General features: G+C 39.4%; 1 protein-coding gene across 3 annotated transcripts in view; it reads left to right on the top strand.

Moving 5' to 3' along the window:
* Positions 1-13,629: 13,629 nt before the first annotated feature.
* sorbs2a (sorbin and SH3 domain containing 2a) overlaps positions 13,630-19,093 on the top strand; it is a 46,297-nt gene continuing 40,833 nt past the window's right edge. For 2 of the 3 annotated variants that reach the window (XM_034085383.2, XM_034085376.2), the window contains exon 1: positions 13,630-14,096. The gene's annotated coding sequence lies outside the window, so the exon portion shown is untranslated. The remainder of the gene's footprint in view (positions 14,097-19,093) is intronic. The other variant, XM_034085368.2, reaches the window with a different exon arrangement.

Raw genomic sequence — 19,093 nt, 5'->3', positions numbered from 1 at the left:
AAACTTAAGTGAGATAAACTGGTCAAAAAAATAACTGGGTACGTTTTTTCAAGAACCACTAGAGGGCAGTCAAATACTGTTATTGAGCCAGTTACCATCACAGCAACAGTCCATTTCGGCCCCAGTTTAGTTCTTTCATTTATTTGAGGTGTGGAATTTTGTATTACTAAAGCCTTTTCGTCTACTTTATTTATAATTGCTCAAATAAGTATGAGCACTTAAGAACACAATGACTGAGACAATTGTGAGACTAGAGGATCAACACAGGATCTGTGGGTTAAGACAAAAAATGAAACATTTATATATCATACTAGGGCAGATGGTAACGATGTGACAGGAAACACAGGGAGATACTGCTCTTTGTTTTATTTTGCCCTTCCTCTGGTGACATCAAGCTATTTTGGCAGAAGATGCCACCTGCAAAACTATGAAAAACATACATCCTGAGTCTACAATACATTTAGGCCATTTTGCTTTTTTGCTAAATAAACCCGAGCCATGAATGACAGTTCATCGCTTATCTGTAAGATTGTATTGTTATTTTCTTGTTTAAAATGATAAGTTTATAAAAGAATATAAATGCATTTCCCCCAGTATATACAATGCAAGTTAATGAGGTGAAAATAATGTGTTGAACAGTATATATATCACAACAGTTCTAGGCTACAAGTAAGTGCATTATTGAGACAGTCCAAACACCAATAAATCAGACGATAACCAAATGGCCAAACCCATTTTGAAAGGTCAGCAGACATTTAAAAGCAGAAATGACCTGCATGTTAAATGAGTCATAAATTGGAAGTAGAGTTAATCAACCTACACACTCTGCAATATCAAATTCAAAAGCAATGAACTCCTTGTAATTGATGGGGACGTGATGTACCATTTCATCCATTATAGTCAGTTATGTCTGTTCAAGTGTATTTCACTCCAACGGGAAAGACTTTAACATCCTGGTGACAGCTCAGTCACTGAACATATTTTCACTGGAATATCATGTGTCATTTTAAATCTTCAATCATATCATACAACCGAGACACTTGAACCACATTGGTCAATTAGCTTTCACACAACAGATCACTTGTCTCACCATTCCAAAGTATAGTATTAATTCGAAGCCAACACTGATACGGTTCAAAGCTGTACTGTGTCAAAGTGCTGCTGAAATTAATGATTTATTTAACTTAAGTCCACAATGAATGGATACAAGCCTGTTTGTTTATATACACAGTACCATGTGAACACCCATTTTTAGCCTGCTAGCAGCTTAAGAGCTTTATGATGAGGCATGTCAGCTAACAGTATTTCCCCTTCTTTTCCTACTCTCTCTTTGCTAATATATTATGGATCATTTCAAGATTAATGGAGGGGGACACTGACCCTGTGACCTTTTATCACAGCACATGTTCTCCCGTACTTAAATTATACACAAGGACAACTGTGCTGCAGATCTTTGTTAGTGTTACTACAATGTGCCCAGCAGGAAACCTTACGATGTCCCAACAAAAGCAATTCTGCAAAAAACGTCTTCTCTTGTCCTCCATAGTATTTTGCGCTTGATCCTTTCCTCAGATTAATAGAGCAGGTTCGTCCTGGGATAGACCTCAGGCCACCTGATTGGTTTAGCCCGGTGCTAAGCCGAGGCAGTTTACAGGGCTTTGTGCCAATGGCTGGATTGTAGAAGACCTGTTCAAAGTGGAGACAGAGCTACCATGGTCAGCTCTGTGGTGGTGGTCAAGTTAGAGATATGATAAATAAACAAGAGACAGGGGTTTTCTGTCGCTATAAAATAGTGCACGAGGCTCATGGGGACAGAAAGGGCCGTGATGAGAGCCAGAGCAAATGTTGCAGCAGAGAGTTGTTGCAGCTCGATTGTGCTTTAATATCAATCATAAAGTGCACTGTCAACCGCTCAGCCGAGGAAGGAGGAAAACCCTGTCATGAAACCTGACGGGAATTAGATGCACATCCGAGTCTCAAAGGAGAAACAACTCGGCACTGGAATGTGTGAGCAGAAACACCCTCACTGTACTGTGCTGTGGACTAAATGAAAGGCAATGCTGTACATGTTTCACTTAGCCTGAGAGTGGCTAGTGCATGTCATGCGTACGTGTGATTGAATCCACTCACGCAAGAGGGATAACTGGAGGGGGGCAGCAGCTCCATCAATGGAAGTGTGTGTGCCACATTCTTCATCTTACCGGCTCGGGTAAATCTCCTCTCCCTCATTTGCAGGCTGATTCTCTGGAGTTTTGGATTGCCTCTAAACCAAAGGTGAGTTTGCCCTTATGGAGTTTCACCGCTTTACATGGTGGACTGGATATAAACCTTTGTTATGCAATCCTGTACATTTCCTCACTCAGTAAAATCATTATTGACATGTTCAAATCCTCACCACATACTAAAAAAAAATCACTTTGTGCAATCCTATATCTGTGTGTTTACCCCATAAACAACCTAATGAAGTGGCTAAAGCAGTTAATTGCAGTCTCACAGCAGTGCATTGCAATTGTCTGACGAAATGGGAATCTACTGTATCTGTGCAGTTTATCAAGAGAAAGATTTCCGTAAAAAAGCCGTTGTCATTTAAGTCTGTTTTGCTTGACTTATTTTGCACTGATGTGAAAAGGGGGATACATGCACTGACAGATGGAGAGATTTTAGATGTGGAACAAGGAAAGGTTAATTGACATACATGAACGCCGTAGGCAGAAGCAGCAGTAATGTTGTAGCATGTTGTCTCTGCCCTCAGCAGAAAAAAAGACACTGCAGTATATCTCCCCCTCCCCATTTCGCTGACCAATGATGTTTGGAGGTCAGGGGCACAGCTCTTCTACTGGTGTCAGCCACTGACACACAGCTTGTTCAATAACACTGTGGTTATAACACCTCAGAGGAAGGGAGGGGCGTATAGTTAAAAAGCAATGCATGTGCATTTACATTTCAATACCATGTTGGAGAGAATACAGAACACAACATGGATGATGGATGAATAATTCTGATGTTGTCCTTTATCAGAAACATTACATAAATGGCTCCATTATGTTCCACACTGCATATGAGATTACAGTTGTGTTAGACTCAGCATTAAATGTCATGTTACTCTGTACAGATGTAGCCTCTACAGATAGTGGGATTTTCTATTCCTGCTTGTGATCAATGAAACCCACATGACAGCATAAAAACAACTTACTACGCCGGTGTAAATGATAGGATTACTTCACTTCATTGAAAATATACTCTGTCAGCAGCAACTGTTGTGCAATTATTGACACATTCATTGTATTTTCTTTTTTTATTTGAGCATTAGCTGATGGTATGTGCTCCTCATCACTGGCTAGTGCTCACTAAGTGCTGACGCAGGTCTCTTCTCACTAAAAGTGGTCCCCAGGGGAGACAGGACATCAATACTGAACTGGAATCAGCAGCATGGATCTACTACTGTGCTGTTAACTCTCTGCAGTGCGGCTCTGTAAAATGCAAGGAAAGATAATTCAGTGTAGTGAAATATGACAGATTCATGAAAACCTTTTTAGGGCTTTTACTTTTTGAAACTGTCGAATTGTCAACACCGGTTTAGCCCAAAGAGAAGCAAAAACATTATTTTTTTTAACATATTTTACAATTATATGAAACAATTATAATCTTCACTTTGAGCAAATAGGGACATGAGCTGTAAAACCTTTTTTTTTGTGTTCTGCATAATGATAATATACAGTATAATCTGTAGACTAGTCTAATAAGGCCTACTGTACATTACTTACAGGGAACATATATTATAAACTGCATGAACTGATTTTCTGACCACTTGGGAGCAGCAGAAACAAGCTGTTAACACTACATTAACTTTGTATTATCCTGTACAGTTGACATGGCTGAATTGTTAGATAACAGAATATTCACACATCCACAAAAAACACAAAAACATGTCTTGGCTCTCAGCAAATGTAAGTCCAATGTTAATAAATAAAAAAGCCCTCATTACATTTTTCTTCTCTGTTCACCCCCCTTTGGCTAAATACACAAATATTTCTCTGGGTCATGTGATCAAATCTGATTTAGCTATTTAGGTCTTGTTTGATGTTGCAGAGCAGCGCTGTTACCAAAGAAGGAAGAGGGAGATTCATGGGTCACATTCCTCATCCTAAAACAAATCTCAGCCTTTAACAGATGTCTTTGCCTCACAGACAGCAGAACACATTTCTACTTTTACATTATTCCCATTTCCTGTTTGAGCTGAAGCTGTGACCCAACATAGACGACTGGAAATGAGAAGTGAAAGGCCTGTGTTAACTTTAACACCTTTTAAAATAAAACATTAAAGTGTTTATTTCACTCAAGACCATTTCTTACCTCAACTTTTTTTGTTTTCTAAATACAAATATCTTGTCATCGTTGCTGTTTGTACCCTCTTAGAGAGACTCAGAGGATTGAGACAGGATGTGTGTTTACTTTGTGTGAACTGATTATGTGTGGATCATCCTTTGCACCATTTTGTATCAGTACTATTGCGTGCAGCGTGGTTAGTCTGGATTAATCCTCCTGTTGCCTCATAATGTCCCTGATCTGTCAATAGGTCTGATAGGATTATTTGAACCATTACTTAATTACACGCCAGAGAAGAAGCTAAAAATCCATAAGAGGATTGCTATAACGATTTAAAAAAAAGACATAATTCTGATGTTTTTCATTTTATTTAAATAAATACTTTCCCCTAACAGGCTCATTACTGTAGCAAGGGTATGAAGGAAAGAGCTGTAATGCAGTTGATTCTGCCAACTCTGTATAAGCAACGCCAGCTGGTTTCTCTACCGCTGATAACATCCAATAATTACTCAGCAAGTGAATATGGGTGTGGGCAGCAAAGATGAGCAAAGACACATCAATATATATCCAGTTGTTGATTACAAACCTTTTGTTGAAATTAAGATTAATGGTGATAAACTGTGTTTAATAGTGAATCGTGATTAAAGATAATGAGTTTTAGCTTTTACTGTATATTTAATATCATCATATTATTATGTACCACAAACTTTGTAAGAAATGTTTTTACAGATTAATTGGTATTGCTTCCACGATGCCCTCTACTGGCAGGCTTTAAAATATCTTGAAACTCCAATGGCGAAACGTGATATATCCCAAAAAGTTGCCAAATAAAGACGAGAGTGCTAACACCTGAGAATCTCAAGTGAGACGTTGAACAGGCTGTCCGAAACTGTCAGGACTTTATATACCGTCTGTGCACTCTCCAAGATAAAAAAATAACATCTTATTGTTGTGTTTTAAGTGTGTTTTTTCAATTATTTTTGTATGTATTCTTACCTGTAAAGTGTCTTTGAGTTTCTTGAAAAGCGCTCTATAAATTAGTTGTATATTATTATCTGGAACACAATGATCACCATGTTAAACGAGAGCCTGTTGAAGCTACCTAGAGTATGAAAAAACATCTCCCCCTAGGGTAGGTCAAATCTGAACTATTTCAGCTATTTAAAGGGGTGTCGATATTGCATAATGTTCAGGTATTTTGTAAACTGGTGACACATTATATAGTCCAAATTACATTTAGCTCCTGCTTAATGATGCATTTAAACATTGATGTTGGCTATGGAATATAAAATCAGTTGCATTTTGTGGGATATTTGATGCTTTTCATGAAGCAGATTCAATTAAGGAACTTCTGGTTTTGTTAAGTATACAGTTTGTAGTACCGTTACACAGAAGTGCTCTGAGTTGCTATGTATTCACACCGTTAACATTTTCTAAACACAGTGTGATTTTTATTTTAAATGAGCAGGACATTTTCTTAAACAAATAGTAAGACATAGATATAGATAATAGGAGAGAGGTTGAGACTCTGCTTTGTTCATCGTGATTTTTTGAATACACTATCGAGACTCCAGGGTTACAAAATAAATGCCTCATATCCGACAATGTGTGTATTTTCTCACAAAACACCTAATAGTGTGAAAAGTTCAAAGAGAGGTTCAAGTGACACATTCTGAGCCAGCTGGCAGATCGAGTGGACAGGCTCTCTTGAAGATGCTCTTACCCTCGGCCACATCACTTTTCATTATTCTCGCTATTTTTTTCTGTTTGCACTCTTATTTCAATACCTCAAACTCCATTGTTTTCTTTTTTCAACTATCTTATTCACCAGCAGTTTTATGTTTTTTAACAATATATATTTTGTCTTTTCTATGTTGGTTGAGTCTCATCTTCATTCCTGATCTTCTAGTGAGCATTCTGGCAGAGTTCACATCAGCATCCAGATATGAAACATTTCATCAGCCACAACACTGCTTATCAATCCACTCAGCAGTAGCTGCAGCACAGAAGAGGCCTGGCTTACCAACATCAGTGAAGGGTATTGAGGTGAATGAAGTGCCAGAGTAATATTAGAAATGTGTTCCGAAGAGAGCGTCTATCAGTAATGTGTTTAGAAGACACACGTGGGAAACATGAAGAGGAATGTTGTATAACGTGCGTACGCCGCTCTGCCTTCGCTCCATGCCCCGATAAGGAAACACGAGAGGTGCATGAGGTTATGAACTCCAAGAGTCAGATTAGATGTTTCAATATTAGGGTGGGGGTAGTAACACATCATACCGTATGTAGTGGTATCACAATGATCCCTGTACAGCGATTATTATAATCGTACTCAAACATAAAGCATAATGGAAACGAGTGTAGAGCCATGATAGCATCTCTGTGATGAAGGCCCATTGGTGCTATACATGACAATGCTAACTTGCTGATGATTAGCATGTATGGTATTTACCATGGTCATCAACTTAGTTTAGTCTATTAGCAAGCTAACAATTGTTTTCAGCACTGAACACAAAGAAGGACACAGGGTTTGGTCCTGATGATTGTTAGCTAGTCGAAGCAACTGAAGCTCTGTAGGTAAACTGGGTCGTCCTCTAATCACAAGGATGGCGGTTTGATTGAATAGGTACAGCTCTACCTGGGGGAAACCTTCATCTTCTGCGACCCACTAATGTCTCTGCCAAACGTAATGAGTTATCCTATAATTGTTTAGATATGTCAATGTTCATCTATAATCTCCTGGGGATTTTTCAAAAGCACATGCAGATCGTTGTAGGGATTACATCTTTAATATGTTCAATTATACTAATCTAATCAAACATACTATTTGAAGTTATAAAAGGGGTCCATTTTGTAATTGCCATTGGCATGTCAGTCATCGGGTCTAAACACATTTGCTGCTTGTGATTAAGAAATTAAGTTTTATCACCTAAACTTCGCACTTCAGGAAATTGCACGAGTGAGACATCGTCAGAGAAATTAGCACTCTGGTCGCCTAAAAGCATCCTGTCCTGCTGTTGTAATTACAGTGTGAGACTCATTATGCAACTACAGCCTCTGTTGGTGTGAGCTGCCTCCGAATGTTCGACAGCTGCTGACTCCTCATCTGACGGTAGAGAAAACAGCAAGGCATGCCTTTTACGGTGCTATGCAGATGTGCTGAACATTAAATATTGTAACTCATTATGAAGTAACTGACATTGTCAGCTTGGAACAATGAAAGAGTGTCATTAAAATGAAGAAAATTAGTTTATCAGGTTTAAAGTATGGTATGTTTCAGTTTAAAGTGGTAGTAGGTGGGCAATGTTATTGAATAATGACTCCAGGAAAACATGTTGTTTGCAAATGTTTCGCTTCATTTATACATTTTTGGCATCTTGAGGGCATTCACTTATTTTCTATCAGCACATAAACAGGAATTTGTAAAACAGGGATTTGAATCTCTGCATATATCTATCTTCTTTTTAGAACATGCATTAAAGTAATATGCATTGTCACACAGTATGCAGCCAATGAGGTAATCACATGTGAATAGGTAAACATGAGGATTTTCGCTTGTATAAAGCTTACTATCTTGCATCTCTGCTTCTTCCTCCATTGTGTCTTTTTTAAATTATTTTAGCCTTCATCTTATCTCTTCCATCCTTGTCTCTCCTCTGTCAGCTTCCCCCATACAGTATTTCATCACAATGGAGTGCTGTTTCTTGTGTTAAAAAGTGAGTGGCACAGGCATTTTCACCGGGTCTCTGTGATTGAGAGAGCATAGCAGAAGCCAGGGTGCGTGTTAGATGAAGTGATTATTTTATTTTCGGCGGTTGAATTACGGTCGCATTTGTTCTTCTTATTCTAGTTGGAAATGTACCTTTAGACCAGTCAAAGAAGATTTATTTTTGATAGACGTCTGACTACCAGTAATTTATGCACTACAAAAAAGGACACTTAATAATATTTTTACATTACAAAATGATCCTAAAACCATAAACAGAAGGTAAAGGGGCAACATGCACTTCAGTAACAACGTTAAGCAGGGAGATGATGCAGGACTCTACATCAGCCGCCATTATATCTCTCACAGATTTGATAAGGCATTTCACCTGGTCAGCTCTTAGACATCAAAGCAAGTCTGGATTATAAGTGAAAGTGGCATGATGTCATTGCCAGACATTGTCCTCATGCACTCATAAGCCATCAACTCATTCAGCACCACTGTACCAATTTAACATTGGCCAGAATAGTGAACCTCAGTATCAGCTGTTCCAAATGTGGATCTCTTTGGAAAGCTTCTGTGGAAAGATGTGAGCGAGTGCTACTGCTCAGATAATAGAGTTATTTTCTCACAAGATCCATGTGCGAGCCTGATCTCCTCCTTTATTGCCGACTATTTTAAGAGAGGCAGTAGTTTATGTTAGAACTTGGATATTAGATAATTGAATAATTGTAGACAGGATTAGGATTGGTAGCTGAGGCCATAAAAGCATAACACATGCTGATGTCACACTCATTGAGACAAGGTTCATGTTGCCATCCTAAAAGAGAAATACTATTATGGGAAATAAATATTTGGATTTGGATGGCATTCTGGGCTGGCTTAGGTCCAGATGCTTTGTGTTGATTGTAATGTAGTAGTTTTTCGACCTTGTCTGGCTTCAGCGTATTCTGTATCCAAGGTCAGCTTTTGGATGGCACTCACGTCAACACTAACTTCACTTGATGATTGTTGCACACTGGTGGCACCTCTTCTACCAATGCTTAAATGTTTGACTCTCAGAGGTGGCTGGTAAATAATTCCTTTGACTATGTTTAGTGACATGCCGAGCTATGACTTGGTGACATTTATACTGTAGTGACACCATGAGGGAAACAATTAGTCTTTTGTGAAATGTCTCAAAGCAAGCTATTATGCAGATGACTTTGAGAGGTGTATTGATTGAAATATCAGCTCTGTTCCTCGTGTGAGATGGATGTCTGAGGAACGTTGCTGAAACACCTCCTGTGTAGACATGCCATTAGCATGTTCTGTAATGTGTTGTAAAGTCCTATAACACCAATGGACTACTGCATATTTTTGCTTTAAAAGACATTATAGCAAAATATAGAAGCCATAATTCCACCATGTTTCTGTGTTTTATTGATGCTTCCAAGGCATTTGATAGACTGAATCATTACAAATTATTTGACAAAATGTGCCAGAGAGGGGTACTCAAGTACACAATAAGGATCTTAGCCTTTTGGTATGCACATCAGACTATGCAGGTGAAGTGGGGCAATACTGTGTCTGCACATTTTTATGTTGGTAATGGGGTCTTGCAAGGTGGGATTTTATCTCCTTTGTTGTTTAATCTGTACATGGATGATCTGTCTAGGAAAGTGAACTTGTGTAAAACTGGCTGTGTCATCGGAGCTACTGTTGTCAACCACCTTATGTACGCAGATGATTTAATCATCTTCTCCCCATGCAGTGCTGGTTTACAACAGCTTCTGAGGACTTGTTCCCAGTATGGCATTGATTTTAATATTAAGTATAACGCCAAGAAGAGTAGCATCATGATTGTGCGAAGTAAAGAGGATAAAAAGGCTGTATTTCCTAATTTTATTCTCAGTAGCAACATTCTTCTTGTGTGCAGTGAGATTAAGTACCTTGGTCATTATATTTCTGATGATCTCACAGATGACAAAGACATCCATAGACAACGCTGCAAACTGTATGCCCAGGCAAACATATTAATGCGGAAGTTTCACAAGTGCTCTGTAGATGTCAAGGTATCACTTTTTAAAGCTTTCTGTACACCATGGTACACAGCTCACCTGTGGAGTAACTACAAGGCTAGAAGCATACACAAACTAAAAGTTGCATACAATGATGCTTTACGGTTGCTGCTGAGGGTACCGAGATGGCACAGTGCCAGCCAGCTGTTTGTTAACTTGGGGGTACCTACTTGTCAAGCCCTTTTAAGAAAGTTAATGTACAAATTCATGTGTCGCCTGGAAGACTCGGACAATCATGTTATCTCGATTTTAATTAACCCTCTGAAGAGTTCTACCCGGTTCTCTTCCATGATTTGGAGACATTGGCGCAACAGCCTCTACAGACGGTGAGCATGTGTGGCTAGCTGTGATTGGACTGATTTTATGTTTTTATCTGTTTGTTTTTATCTGTTTTGTGTTTAGCTTTTTATATTATTTATTGATGTGTGTTTTGTCTTTTTGTGATATGGACCTTGAGTCTGAAATAAAGATTGGAACATACCAGACATAATGTAAAGTCATCATCATGCCTGCCATGACAGAATGGATTGCAAAGAGTATGTTTGTGGATAACATACCACCTATAAAAAGGCACCAACTTTGCAACAGAGGATTCAGTAAGGGCTGTCTATACTGCACATAAGAGCTGGTGATAAAGGTCTAACAAATGCATGCCTGTCTTCACACACACACACACACACACACACACACACACACACACACACACACACACACACACACACACACACACACGCACGCACGCACACGCACACACACACACACACACACACACACACACACACACACACACACACACACACACGGACACACTCACGGACACACTCACGGACACCCACACATGTGTGGTCTAGTAGACACTTTAGAAAGGTCAGATATCAATAACAGTCTAAATGTGTAAACCTTTAATGTTGACAGAAGAAAGCGCTGCATGTGTGAACAACAAAATAACACTGCAGCTTTAAAAGTGGAGATTAGTTATTTGTTTTCTGTCCAACTCAAGACATCCTAATTAACCCCAGTTAGAAGTTCCCTCATGTAGAAGCATCAGTCAGTAAAATATGGCCGTAATATTCACGATCTACTATAAACCACGGACCTAATAAGAGGGAAGACTTACATTTCATATAAACATAACATTTGGAAATCTATTGATTAAAACCATGGTATAATTTGTGTATCAAACAAATGTGTTTCAATCAATTCATCAATTTAATTACCTTCTTGGTTTCATCCTTAGGATTTACGTTGAGCTGTGCAAGTTGCTTCTGTTTAGCTGATGATATGAGCTAGCTTTGCATAATTGCATCGCAATTAACCATAGTGCTGTTAAAGGTAACACTATAGAGTTGACTCCATTGCATAAACCTGAAAGATTTGTATTTGTCATATATTTGCATAAGTATGGATGCATTCCTTAAGTGGCATATGTCATACAGTGAAAGGGGGATCATACCTTTGCTTTGTGTCTGGTTCCATATCCACTCACGACTAGACCATCTCTAACGTCCCTCTCAAGGTTTAAGAATTTATGAGCATATAGGGCCTTGTTTTTCATTTCAAGTCTGCAGACCTTTGTCTCTTTATGGGAGATTTCACATTTGAAATCAATGCCAAATTAGCTAGATTAATAGATTTAGTTCTCAACCTGTTGGTTTATCTGCTACACATAAATCAGAGGATGAATGCATTTGAAACAAGCAAAACATAGTGCTAAATGTGTAAAGCCCATGTTTTTCTGCCATGGTCACAGGATACCCAGCATTGACTATAAAGGGCTACCATCCAGTCTGTAAATAATAGAACAGCTTAGTGTGTGAGTAAGAGAGGCAGATAGACAGACACAGAGGGGGAGAATTCCCTAGTTAAGCCATCAAAAATCAAGACACGGTCTAGTTGCTTTGCTTAATGAAGACAGTGTTAAAACATATACCATTTTGTTACAGGGAAACACATTAGGTGTTTAAGACCTTACATTAAAATGTCCGTTTTAATTTAAATGCCGTGTGTCGAAACCAACACCATGCCAGTGCTGATGTAAATCCACACCTATCAGAGTTAAGGACGTTACAGGCTTTCACTTTCACATAATGATGTTCCCTGTAACTGAAAATGCAACACTTGCAGTGTTACCAAGGAAGCATTGCTGTGTAGATGCACCACAATGTTGGGTAGAAGCTACCTACAGACTACATTTTCCCAAATACCTGCCATCACATAGTTGTAGGCTACCGACATTTGTAACCATTGTTATCATGTTCTGTTATTTAATACCATAACCTCAACATATTTTAGAGATCCCTGCCAAAACCTACAAGGAAGTGAATAACAAAGAGTAGGCCTATCTACACAAAATATATTCAATAGCCTATAGGCCTACTTAATATTAAGTAGTTTACATATCCTTGGTTAACCTAAATCCTTTATGCTTCAGAAAATCCCAATACCTACTTAGTGTTAGCTTGCACATTTACAGTAGCCTATATTATGAAGATAAGGAAAATGTATGTGCTTATATGGCCCATTAGGTTTTACTTTTCGGAATCAAGAATTAGTAACGCTATCTTAAACACAAGTTAGGCCTATCTCAAAATGTCCAGTATTTCTACAAGGTTATCAAGATGTAATTTACTTGTCACTTATTTATAGCTCAACGTTTGCCTTCAAACAGTTTGATGACAACATGGTATGCTGCCAGTTTTTATTCCCAGTGTGGGTCTGTCGATCACTCTAATCCTCACTGTATTATTATCATGTTCTGGCCATTAACACACAGCATGTAGCCTACCATAAAGGCTGTGCAGCAGATAGAGGGTAGAGTGGCATTTTCCTGTCAGCAGTGAGCAGTGGTATAAAGTAACTACGTACATTTACTCAAGTACTGTACTTGAGTACAATTTTGAGAGACTTGTACTTTACTTGAGCATTTGAATGTTTTGCTACGTTGTACTTCTACCCCATTACAATCCAGAGGAAATCGTAATACTACATTTATTTAATAGCTTTAGTTACTTCTCAAATGTTGATTAATGATTTGAATTATATTCAACACACAAAATAAGATAGTAGAGTAAATTCACCAGCTACCTGCAGTAGTAATTTAAAAAATGGTCCAATTTGCATAATACTTTTAGTTCTGGTACTTTAACTTTAAGTACACATTGATGCTAATAGTACTTTTGTGCTTTTAATAACGTATTCCTACACACAGTACAAGATCTGAGTGCTTTTCCCACCACTGGCAGTGAGGGAGCTGCAAACACGCACACGCAAACACTCACACACACACACACACACACACACACACACACACACACACACACACACACACACACACACACACACACACACACACACACACACACACACACACACACACACACACACACACACACACACACACACACACACACACACGGTAGGCCTGTGTCCTCTGTGAGCACTGATTGAACTGCGGGCGTTTCTATGGCTACATGAAGACCCAATGAGAAGCTCGCGGTAGACTGTTGCAGAATGAAAATAACAGAGGCCATTTTGCGCACGAAGCCACCGCATCATTCAATAATAATACAAGCGGAAACAGGAGGCAGGTTCAGTCCATTTCTGGGCAGGAGCGAGTGCTTTAAAGCAGTGCAGGACCGCGGTGCGCCTGGCGCTTGTAGTAAAACAAACAAGACATGCGGTAACTTCTGCCACCGCCGCTACGTTGCCTCTTCCTTGGAGGTTTCAGTCGTAAAACGTGGAGACAGAGCGACCTCTTCACCGCATTGCTATCCGAGCCCCGGTGACCCCCGAGAGGAGAGGGAGTTGCCTTCAGTGACCAACACCCGCAACATCCATGCGCGTCGAAAAACAGGTGTACGGTTTCATCACAAGGACACCGCACTAGCTTCGGCTGTAGCTCGCTGTGTTTGAGTGTGTAGTACTTGAGTCATTACTCATGGAAGAAACTGCTTATCTGACGATATGTTGCGGATTTAGTCGAGTGAAGCAGCTGTCGTTTTAAGGTAGGTCCACACCATATCATCAGTGTTGTTATCGGGCTAATATATCTCCCTCCGCGCCGCTTTGAGCAGCTGCAGAAGCGGATAATACCAGAGTTTTGTATGCTGTTTGAGGGGATATATATATTATTTATTTATTATATATTATTTTGAGTGTTTTAATGAGCGTTACAAGCTACAATGAAAATATAGATGTAATGGTTGAGACCCGGGCAAATGAATCAGCTCATCCGGGATGCGGTGTGGTCGCCTCTGTTTCCAGTACACTGCATACCAGTGGATTGCTCTTTCCAGTGCATTAAAGGTAAATGCGGTGAAGCATGGGAGGATGTTAAATACTCAAGCTTTAAACTTTAATTTTTAGTAACATTGTTTAACTGTAGTAGCAACACAGCCAGCATGAGACTTGCATGCTGCTTTGTAGCCATAAGCATGAAGTGAGATGCCATGTTTAACCTACATCCCAAATGCTTAAGGATAATCCCTATTGTTTGCTTGCACTTGTAGGCTACAATGCAGTCCAGTATTGTATGTGGTGTACCGAATACAATCATCATTCAGTAATCCTAACTCGGTTTATATGCAGGTTTATCTTCACAATTTTTTACTAATTGGAAAAAAAAAGGATTGAGATTATGCCCTGCAGAGTTATATGCTTAAACTAACCCACCAATATGCTGGTTGCATTCACTTTTTTGAGAGGGCTTGGATGAAAACCAGTAAGCCTCTGACTCCAGACCTCCCGTGCATTTTCTATCATATTAGATGACTTGCTGTGTTGTCATATATTTTCCTAGATCTGACAGAAAGCAGTAAGGAATATTGATCCCCTGTGTTTCTCTGCGGCCTATTAACTGATATAAAGGGATGATGTAATGAGGAAAGAAAAAATGGCCAGCAGCACTGGATGGTATCTGTGAGTCCCATTTGAATGCTGCGTGAACATGGCGAGAGTGGTGAGGTGTCCATGATGCACAAAGTGTAACACTATCATACCGGGAACCTCATACCCACTCCCAGTGAGGCCCACCGTGTGCGTGTGTGTGTGTGTGTGTGTGTGTGTGTGTGTGTGTGTGTGTGTGTGTGTGTGTGTGTGTGTGTGTGTGTGTGTGTGTGTGTGTGTGTGTGTGTGTGTGTGTGTGTGTGTGTGTGTGTGTGTGTGTGTGTGTGTGTGTGTGTGTGTGTGTGTGTGTGTGTGTGTGTGTGTGTGTGTGTGTGTTTGTGTTTTACTGGATGATATATTTGATGTAGTATTTGATGTATTTCTATGACTGCATACTTGTGTCTGGGGCATGGTGCAATATGATGAGCAACAGTTGGCTGTTATCTGTCTCATGAGTGGCTTCTGTGCCAATAAACTGCCTCTCATAGGGGCTTAAATATACACACTTAATGGCCGTTCAAAGTGTTGTGACTTGATTGATGGCCAATGATCCACAATATCTCTGTTAGCGTTAACTCGGGTGTGTGTGTGTGTGTGTGTGTGTGTGTGTGTGTGTGTGTGTGTGTGTGTGTGTGTGTGTGTGTGTGTGTGTGTGTGTGTGTGTGTGTGTGTGTGTGTGTGTGTGTGTGTGTGTGTGTGTGTGTGTGTGTGTGTGTGTGTGTGTGAAATACATTTTCACTTGAAAGTACAGAATGTAACAGGGGGTTACACTCATACTTCACTCTATTTCTCTCTTATCTCTCTAAATCTCACACAATCATTTTTGATATTCCTTTGCCAGTGTACTTCCTTGTTCTGGTGCCCTCTCTTTTTGTGTCTTCCCTGCCCTTCTCTCTGCCCTTCTTCAGAGGTTGATGTCATGGCTCAAGTGGTGTGAGAAAAGCTTGCCTAATTCTTAGTCTTACTGATAATAGGGGCTGCCTGCAGGACATGCTAGTTCCCTGAGCTGTCTCAATGACTTGAGAACCTATTTGATAATGGTGAAGACTTCCGCCTAAGCTGCTCTGCTAGTTTCTTCTATTAAAAATATATTAACTTGTTGAGATTGATGGATATGTTCAGCTTAAGCCAATTTATAAGGTATGTCCCACTATTAAAGAAGCTGATAACATCAAATGGTGGAGAAGATAAGCACTTCCCCAATTTTCTTTTTTAAAATTATATTTATCTATAATCAGGTGCTGCTTCTGTCGACATTTTATATCAGCAAGAAACATGAACACATGGGGAAACACATTGTGTGCCATACAATGTGTCCTGATTGTCACTGTGAAACACTGTGATTATCTGATGTGGGGAAAACACATGTTTAAGTGACACAAACCGAAGAAGAGGGTACTGACGAAAGTGCATATTATCATAATCAAGAAAAGGGCTCATTCTGTTTGTGCGCTGTTATTTAAAATGTGTCTTCATAATCAAACTATTTCAACCAATATCTCCTAACTTGGATCTAATGGAATATGCAATGAATATATCAAACAACTGTTTTTAACACTAATTTCTTACTATTGTGATATCTTAAAACTTAAATGTATAATAATCCAAATTAACTAACTTTTAACGTCCAGTGAATTTAATAGTAGGAGCAAACACAAGTTTAAAAAAGGCTGTAAGCAGTCGAGGATTGAGCGATGCTTTAAACTAATTAGCGACTCAACACAGAGGTATTAGGGAGTCTATCCTGTTACCAGGAGGTGTTTGAAGACAACCTATACCACACAGGTAGGTCAGATATAAACAAAAGCAGTCTGTTGATCTTTAAGTGATGTTTGCTGCCTGGAGCTTGTAGATAATGATTAATGGGAGAAAAAAAACCTATTTTTAAAAACATAGATTTAATCATTTCTGTTCATTATAAACAAAACTACTGTTGTACTATTTTAAATATATAATGAGATAAAGTAAAATGTGTCAATGAGTTTTGATAGTTTCCTTGAGAACTAATAACAGTATGAATTGTATAAAGTGCTCTGAAGAGATTGAGATTCTCGTCGTATGTAGCTTGTATTTCTCTGCATTTTGTGCTGTTACAAATAAGCAAAATGCTGGTATCGTCTCTGCTGAACTATATATTTGTCGAGATATTTTCCTTTTTTGATCTGCTCCCAGGTTTAAGTGTTTTCCAGTAAGTGAAACTTACCAATGTGTACAAGAACAGCTCTTCTGCTTTTTATATCCTGCCACTTACTTAACTGGGAATGGCAGGGTCTTGCTGAAGCTGATAATGAATTAGGTGTTGAAACTGTACGGGCGAAACCATGTCGACGCGGCCACTGTAGTCCGGAGTGGCTCATAGGTCAAAGTGTCAGTCAGTGTATTTGAGTGTGAGAGTGTGTCAGTCGCTATAAAAATAGTTTGCGCTGGTACTTTAATGAGATCATTCCTAAGCTGTTGCCGTGTCATGTTGGTTTTAATTGTTTTTATAGGCCTCAATTATTTCCTTTACATGTGAAACCTGATGGGAGATGCTTATCAAAGTCACATAGTGTTCATGCATGAGGGATGTGACTCAGAACTGTCAAATCAGATCCATCAAACGTCAGAAACCATTGGGGATGTACGGTCAGATGCTGCTCGAGTGCTTGTCTGTCATATTTTGTAAAGTCTCATGTGGCTTAAAGGATAACATCTGTAGTAAATAGATAATAGCTATAATAGCAACATAAACTCAGGGGCTTCAGCCTTTTAAGATTGTATTGGTCTCCTGATGCTTCCCTGATTCTGGTTATGTCATTAGCACTTTGTCAGCTCACTCAGTTGTCAGCTTTTTAACATACCTCTATAATCCTTGGCACGTGATCAGAAAGTTCTGGGGGGCAGCTGCTTTTTGATCATGTCTGCTGAGTGCTGACACATCAATCACTGCAGTAGGCTGCGGAAACACCAACATGTGTAGGGTGGGTGGTTGGTGGAGATACATTTTGGGGATTTGTACATTGTCACTTTATCATTGGCACGAAGACAGCGGACACAGATTGTGTTAATCCTTGAAATATCAACCTAAGGCATCCATGTTTATTAAAAAAATTGGCAATATATTTTGACCCAGCGTGTTCACGAGTTTACGGTTATACCAATTGTAAATGTATAGGCTTGAGTGCCTGCTTAGTAAATGGCCCAGCTAATCTCATAGTTTTTTTATACTGTTGCAAATGTGGCTGCCTCTTTAAGATGCAGACTGAAACAAGGTATTGATTATGTCATCTTCACAGCTGTTGACTAAGGAGGATGTTGTCCTTACATTGAAATTAGACAGGAGAAACTCATCATGTGGCAATATCAGCAAATCTTATAGTCAGACCTAGAATGACAGTTGTTTTTCTAGAAAAAATGTAGTTCCGACTCCAGTCTTATCAGCATAAGTGTTACTTATGAAGCCATATTACCATACGTTAATGGGTTTCCTTGGAGAGGATGCTGAACTCTACCTGAACCCTACTACAAAGTTGTTTGTTAACGCTGATTTGTGTGCCTGTTATGTTGATTGTCAAGTAAAGGTGTGAAGCGAATAAGTGGAAGCGATCCAAATAGTGAGTTGCACAGAAGCTGCCTGGTTGGTTTTAGGTATCCAGGCTCTAAATGTGAGATGCTAATAGCAGTAGTTACATCACCATTCTGAGAATAGCAGGGAGTCTGGGGTCTAGAGGTGCCTCCGACTGACCTCTCTGCTGTGTATATTCAGCCTGTGTGTGTGTGTGTGTGTGTGTGTGTGTGTGTGTGTGTGTGTGTGTGTGTGTGTGTGTGTGTGTGTGTGTGTGTGTGTGTGTGTGTGTGTGTGTGTGTGTGTGTGTGTGTGTGTGTGTGTGTGTGTGTGTGTGTGTGTGTGTGTGTGTGTGTGTGTGTGTGTGTGTGTGTGTGTGTGTGTGTGTGTGTGTGTGTGTGTGTGTGTGTGTGTGTGTGTGTGTGTGTGTGGTCATTCCCAAATATAAACTCCCATATGGATTGCACAGCAGTAACATTATTAATGACACAGGTGAGTGGACACATAATTACTCCGTTTATATTTACAGCCCGATGTGACACCGACTGCTCATGGTGTATTAGGGATAAAAAG

Source organism: Pseudochaenichthys georgianus, chromosome 1 (assembly GCF_902827115.2).
Source record: "Pseudochaenichthys georgianus chromosome 1, fPseGeo1.2, whole genome shotgun sequence".
Classification (NCBI taxonomy): domain Eukaryota; kingdom Metazoa; phylum Chordata; class Actinopteri; order Perciformes; family Channichthyidae; genus Pseudochaenichthys; species Pseudochaenichthys georgianus.
Note: the sequence above shows the minus strand (reverse complement) of the source record. Positions and strands in the feature narration are given on the sequence as shown.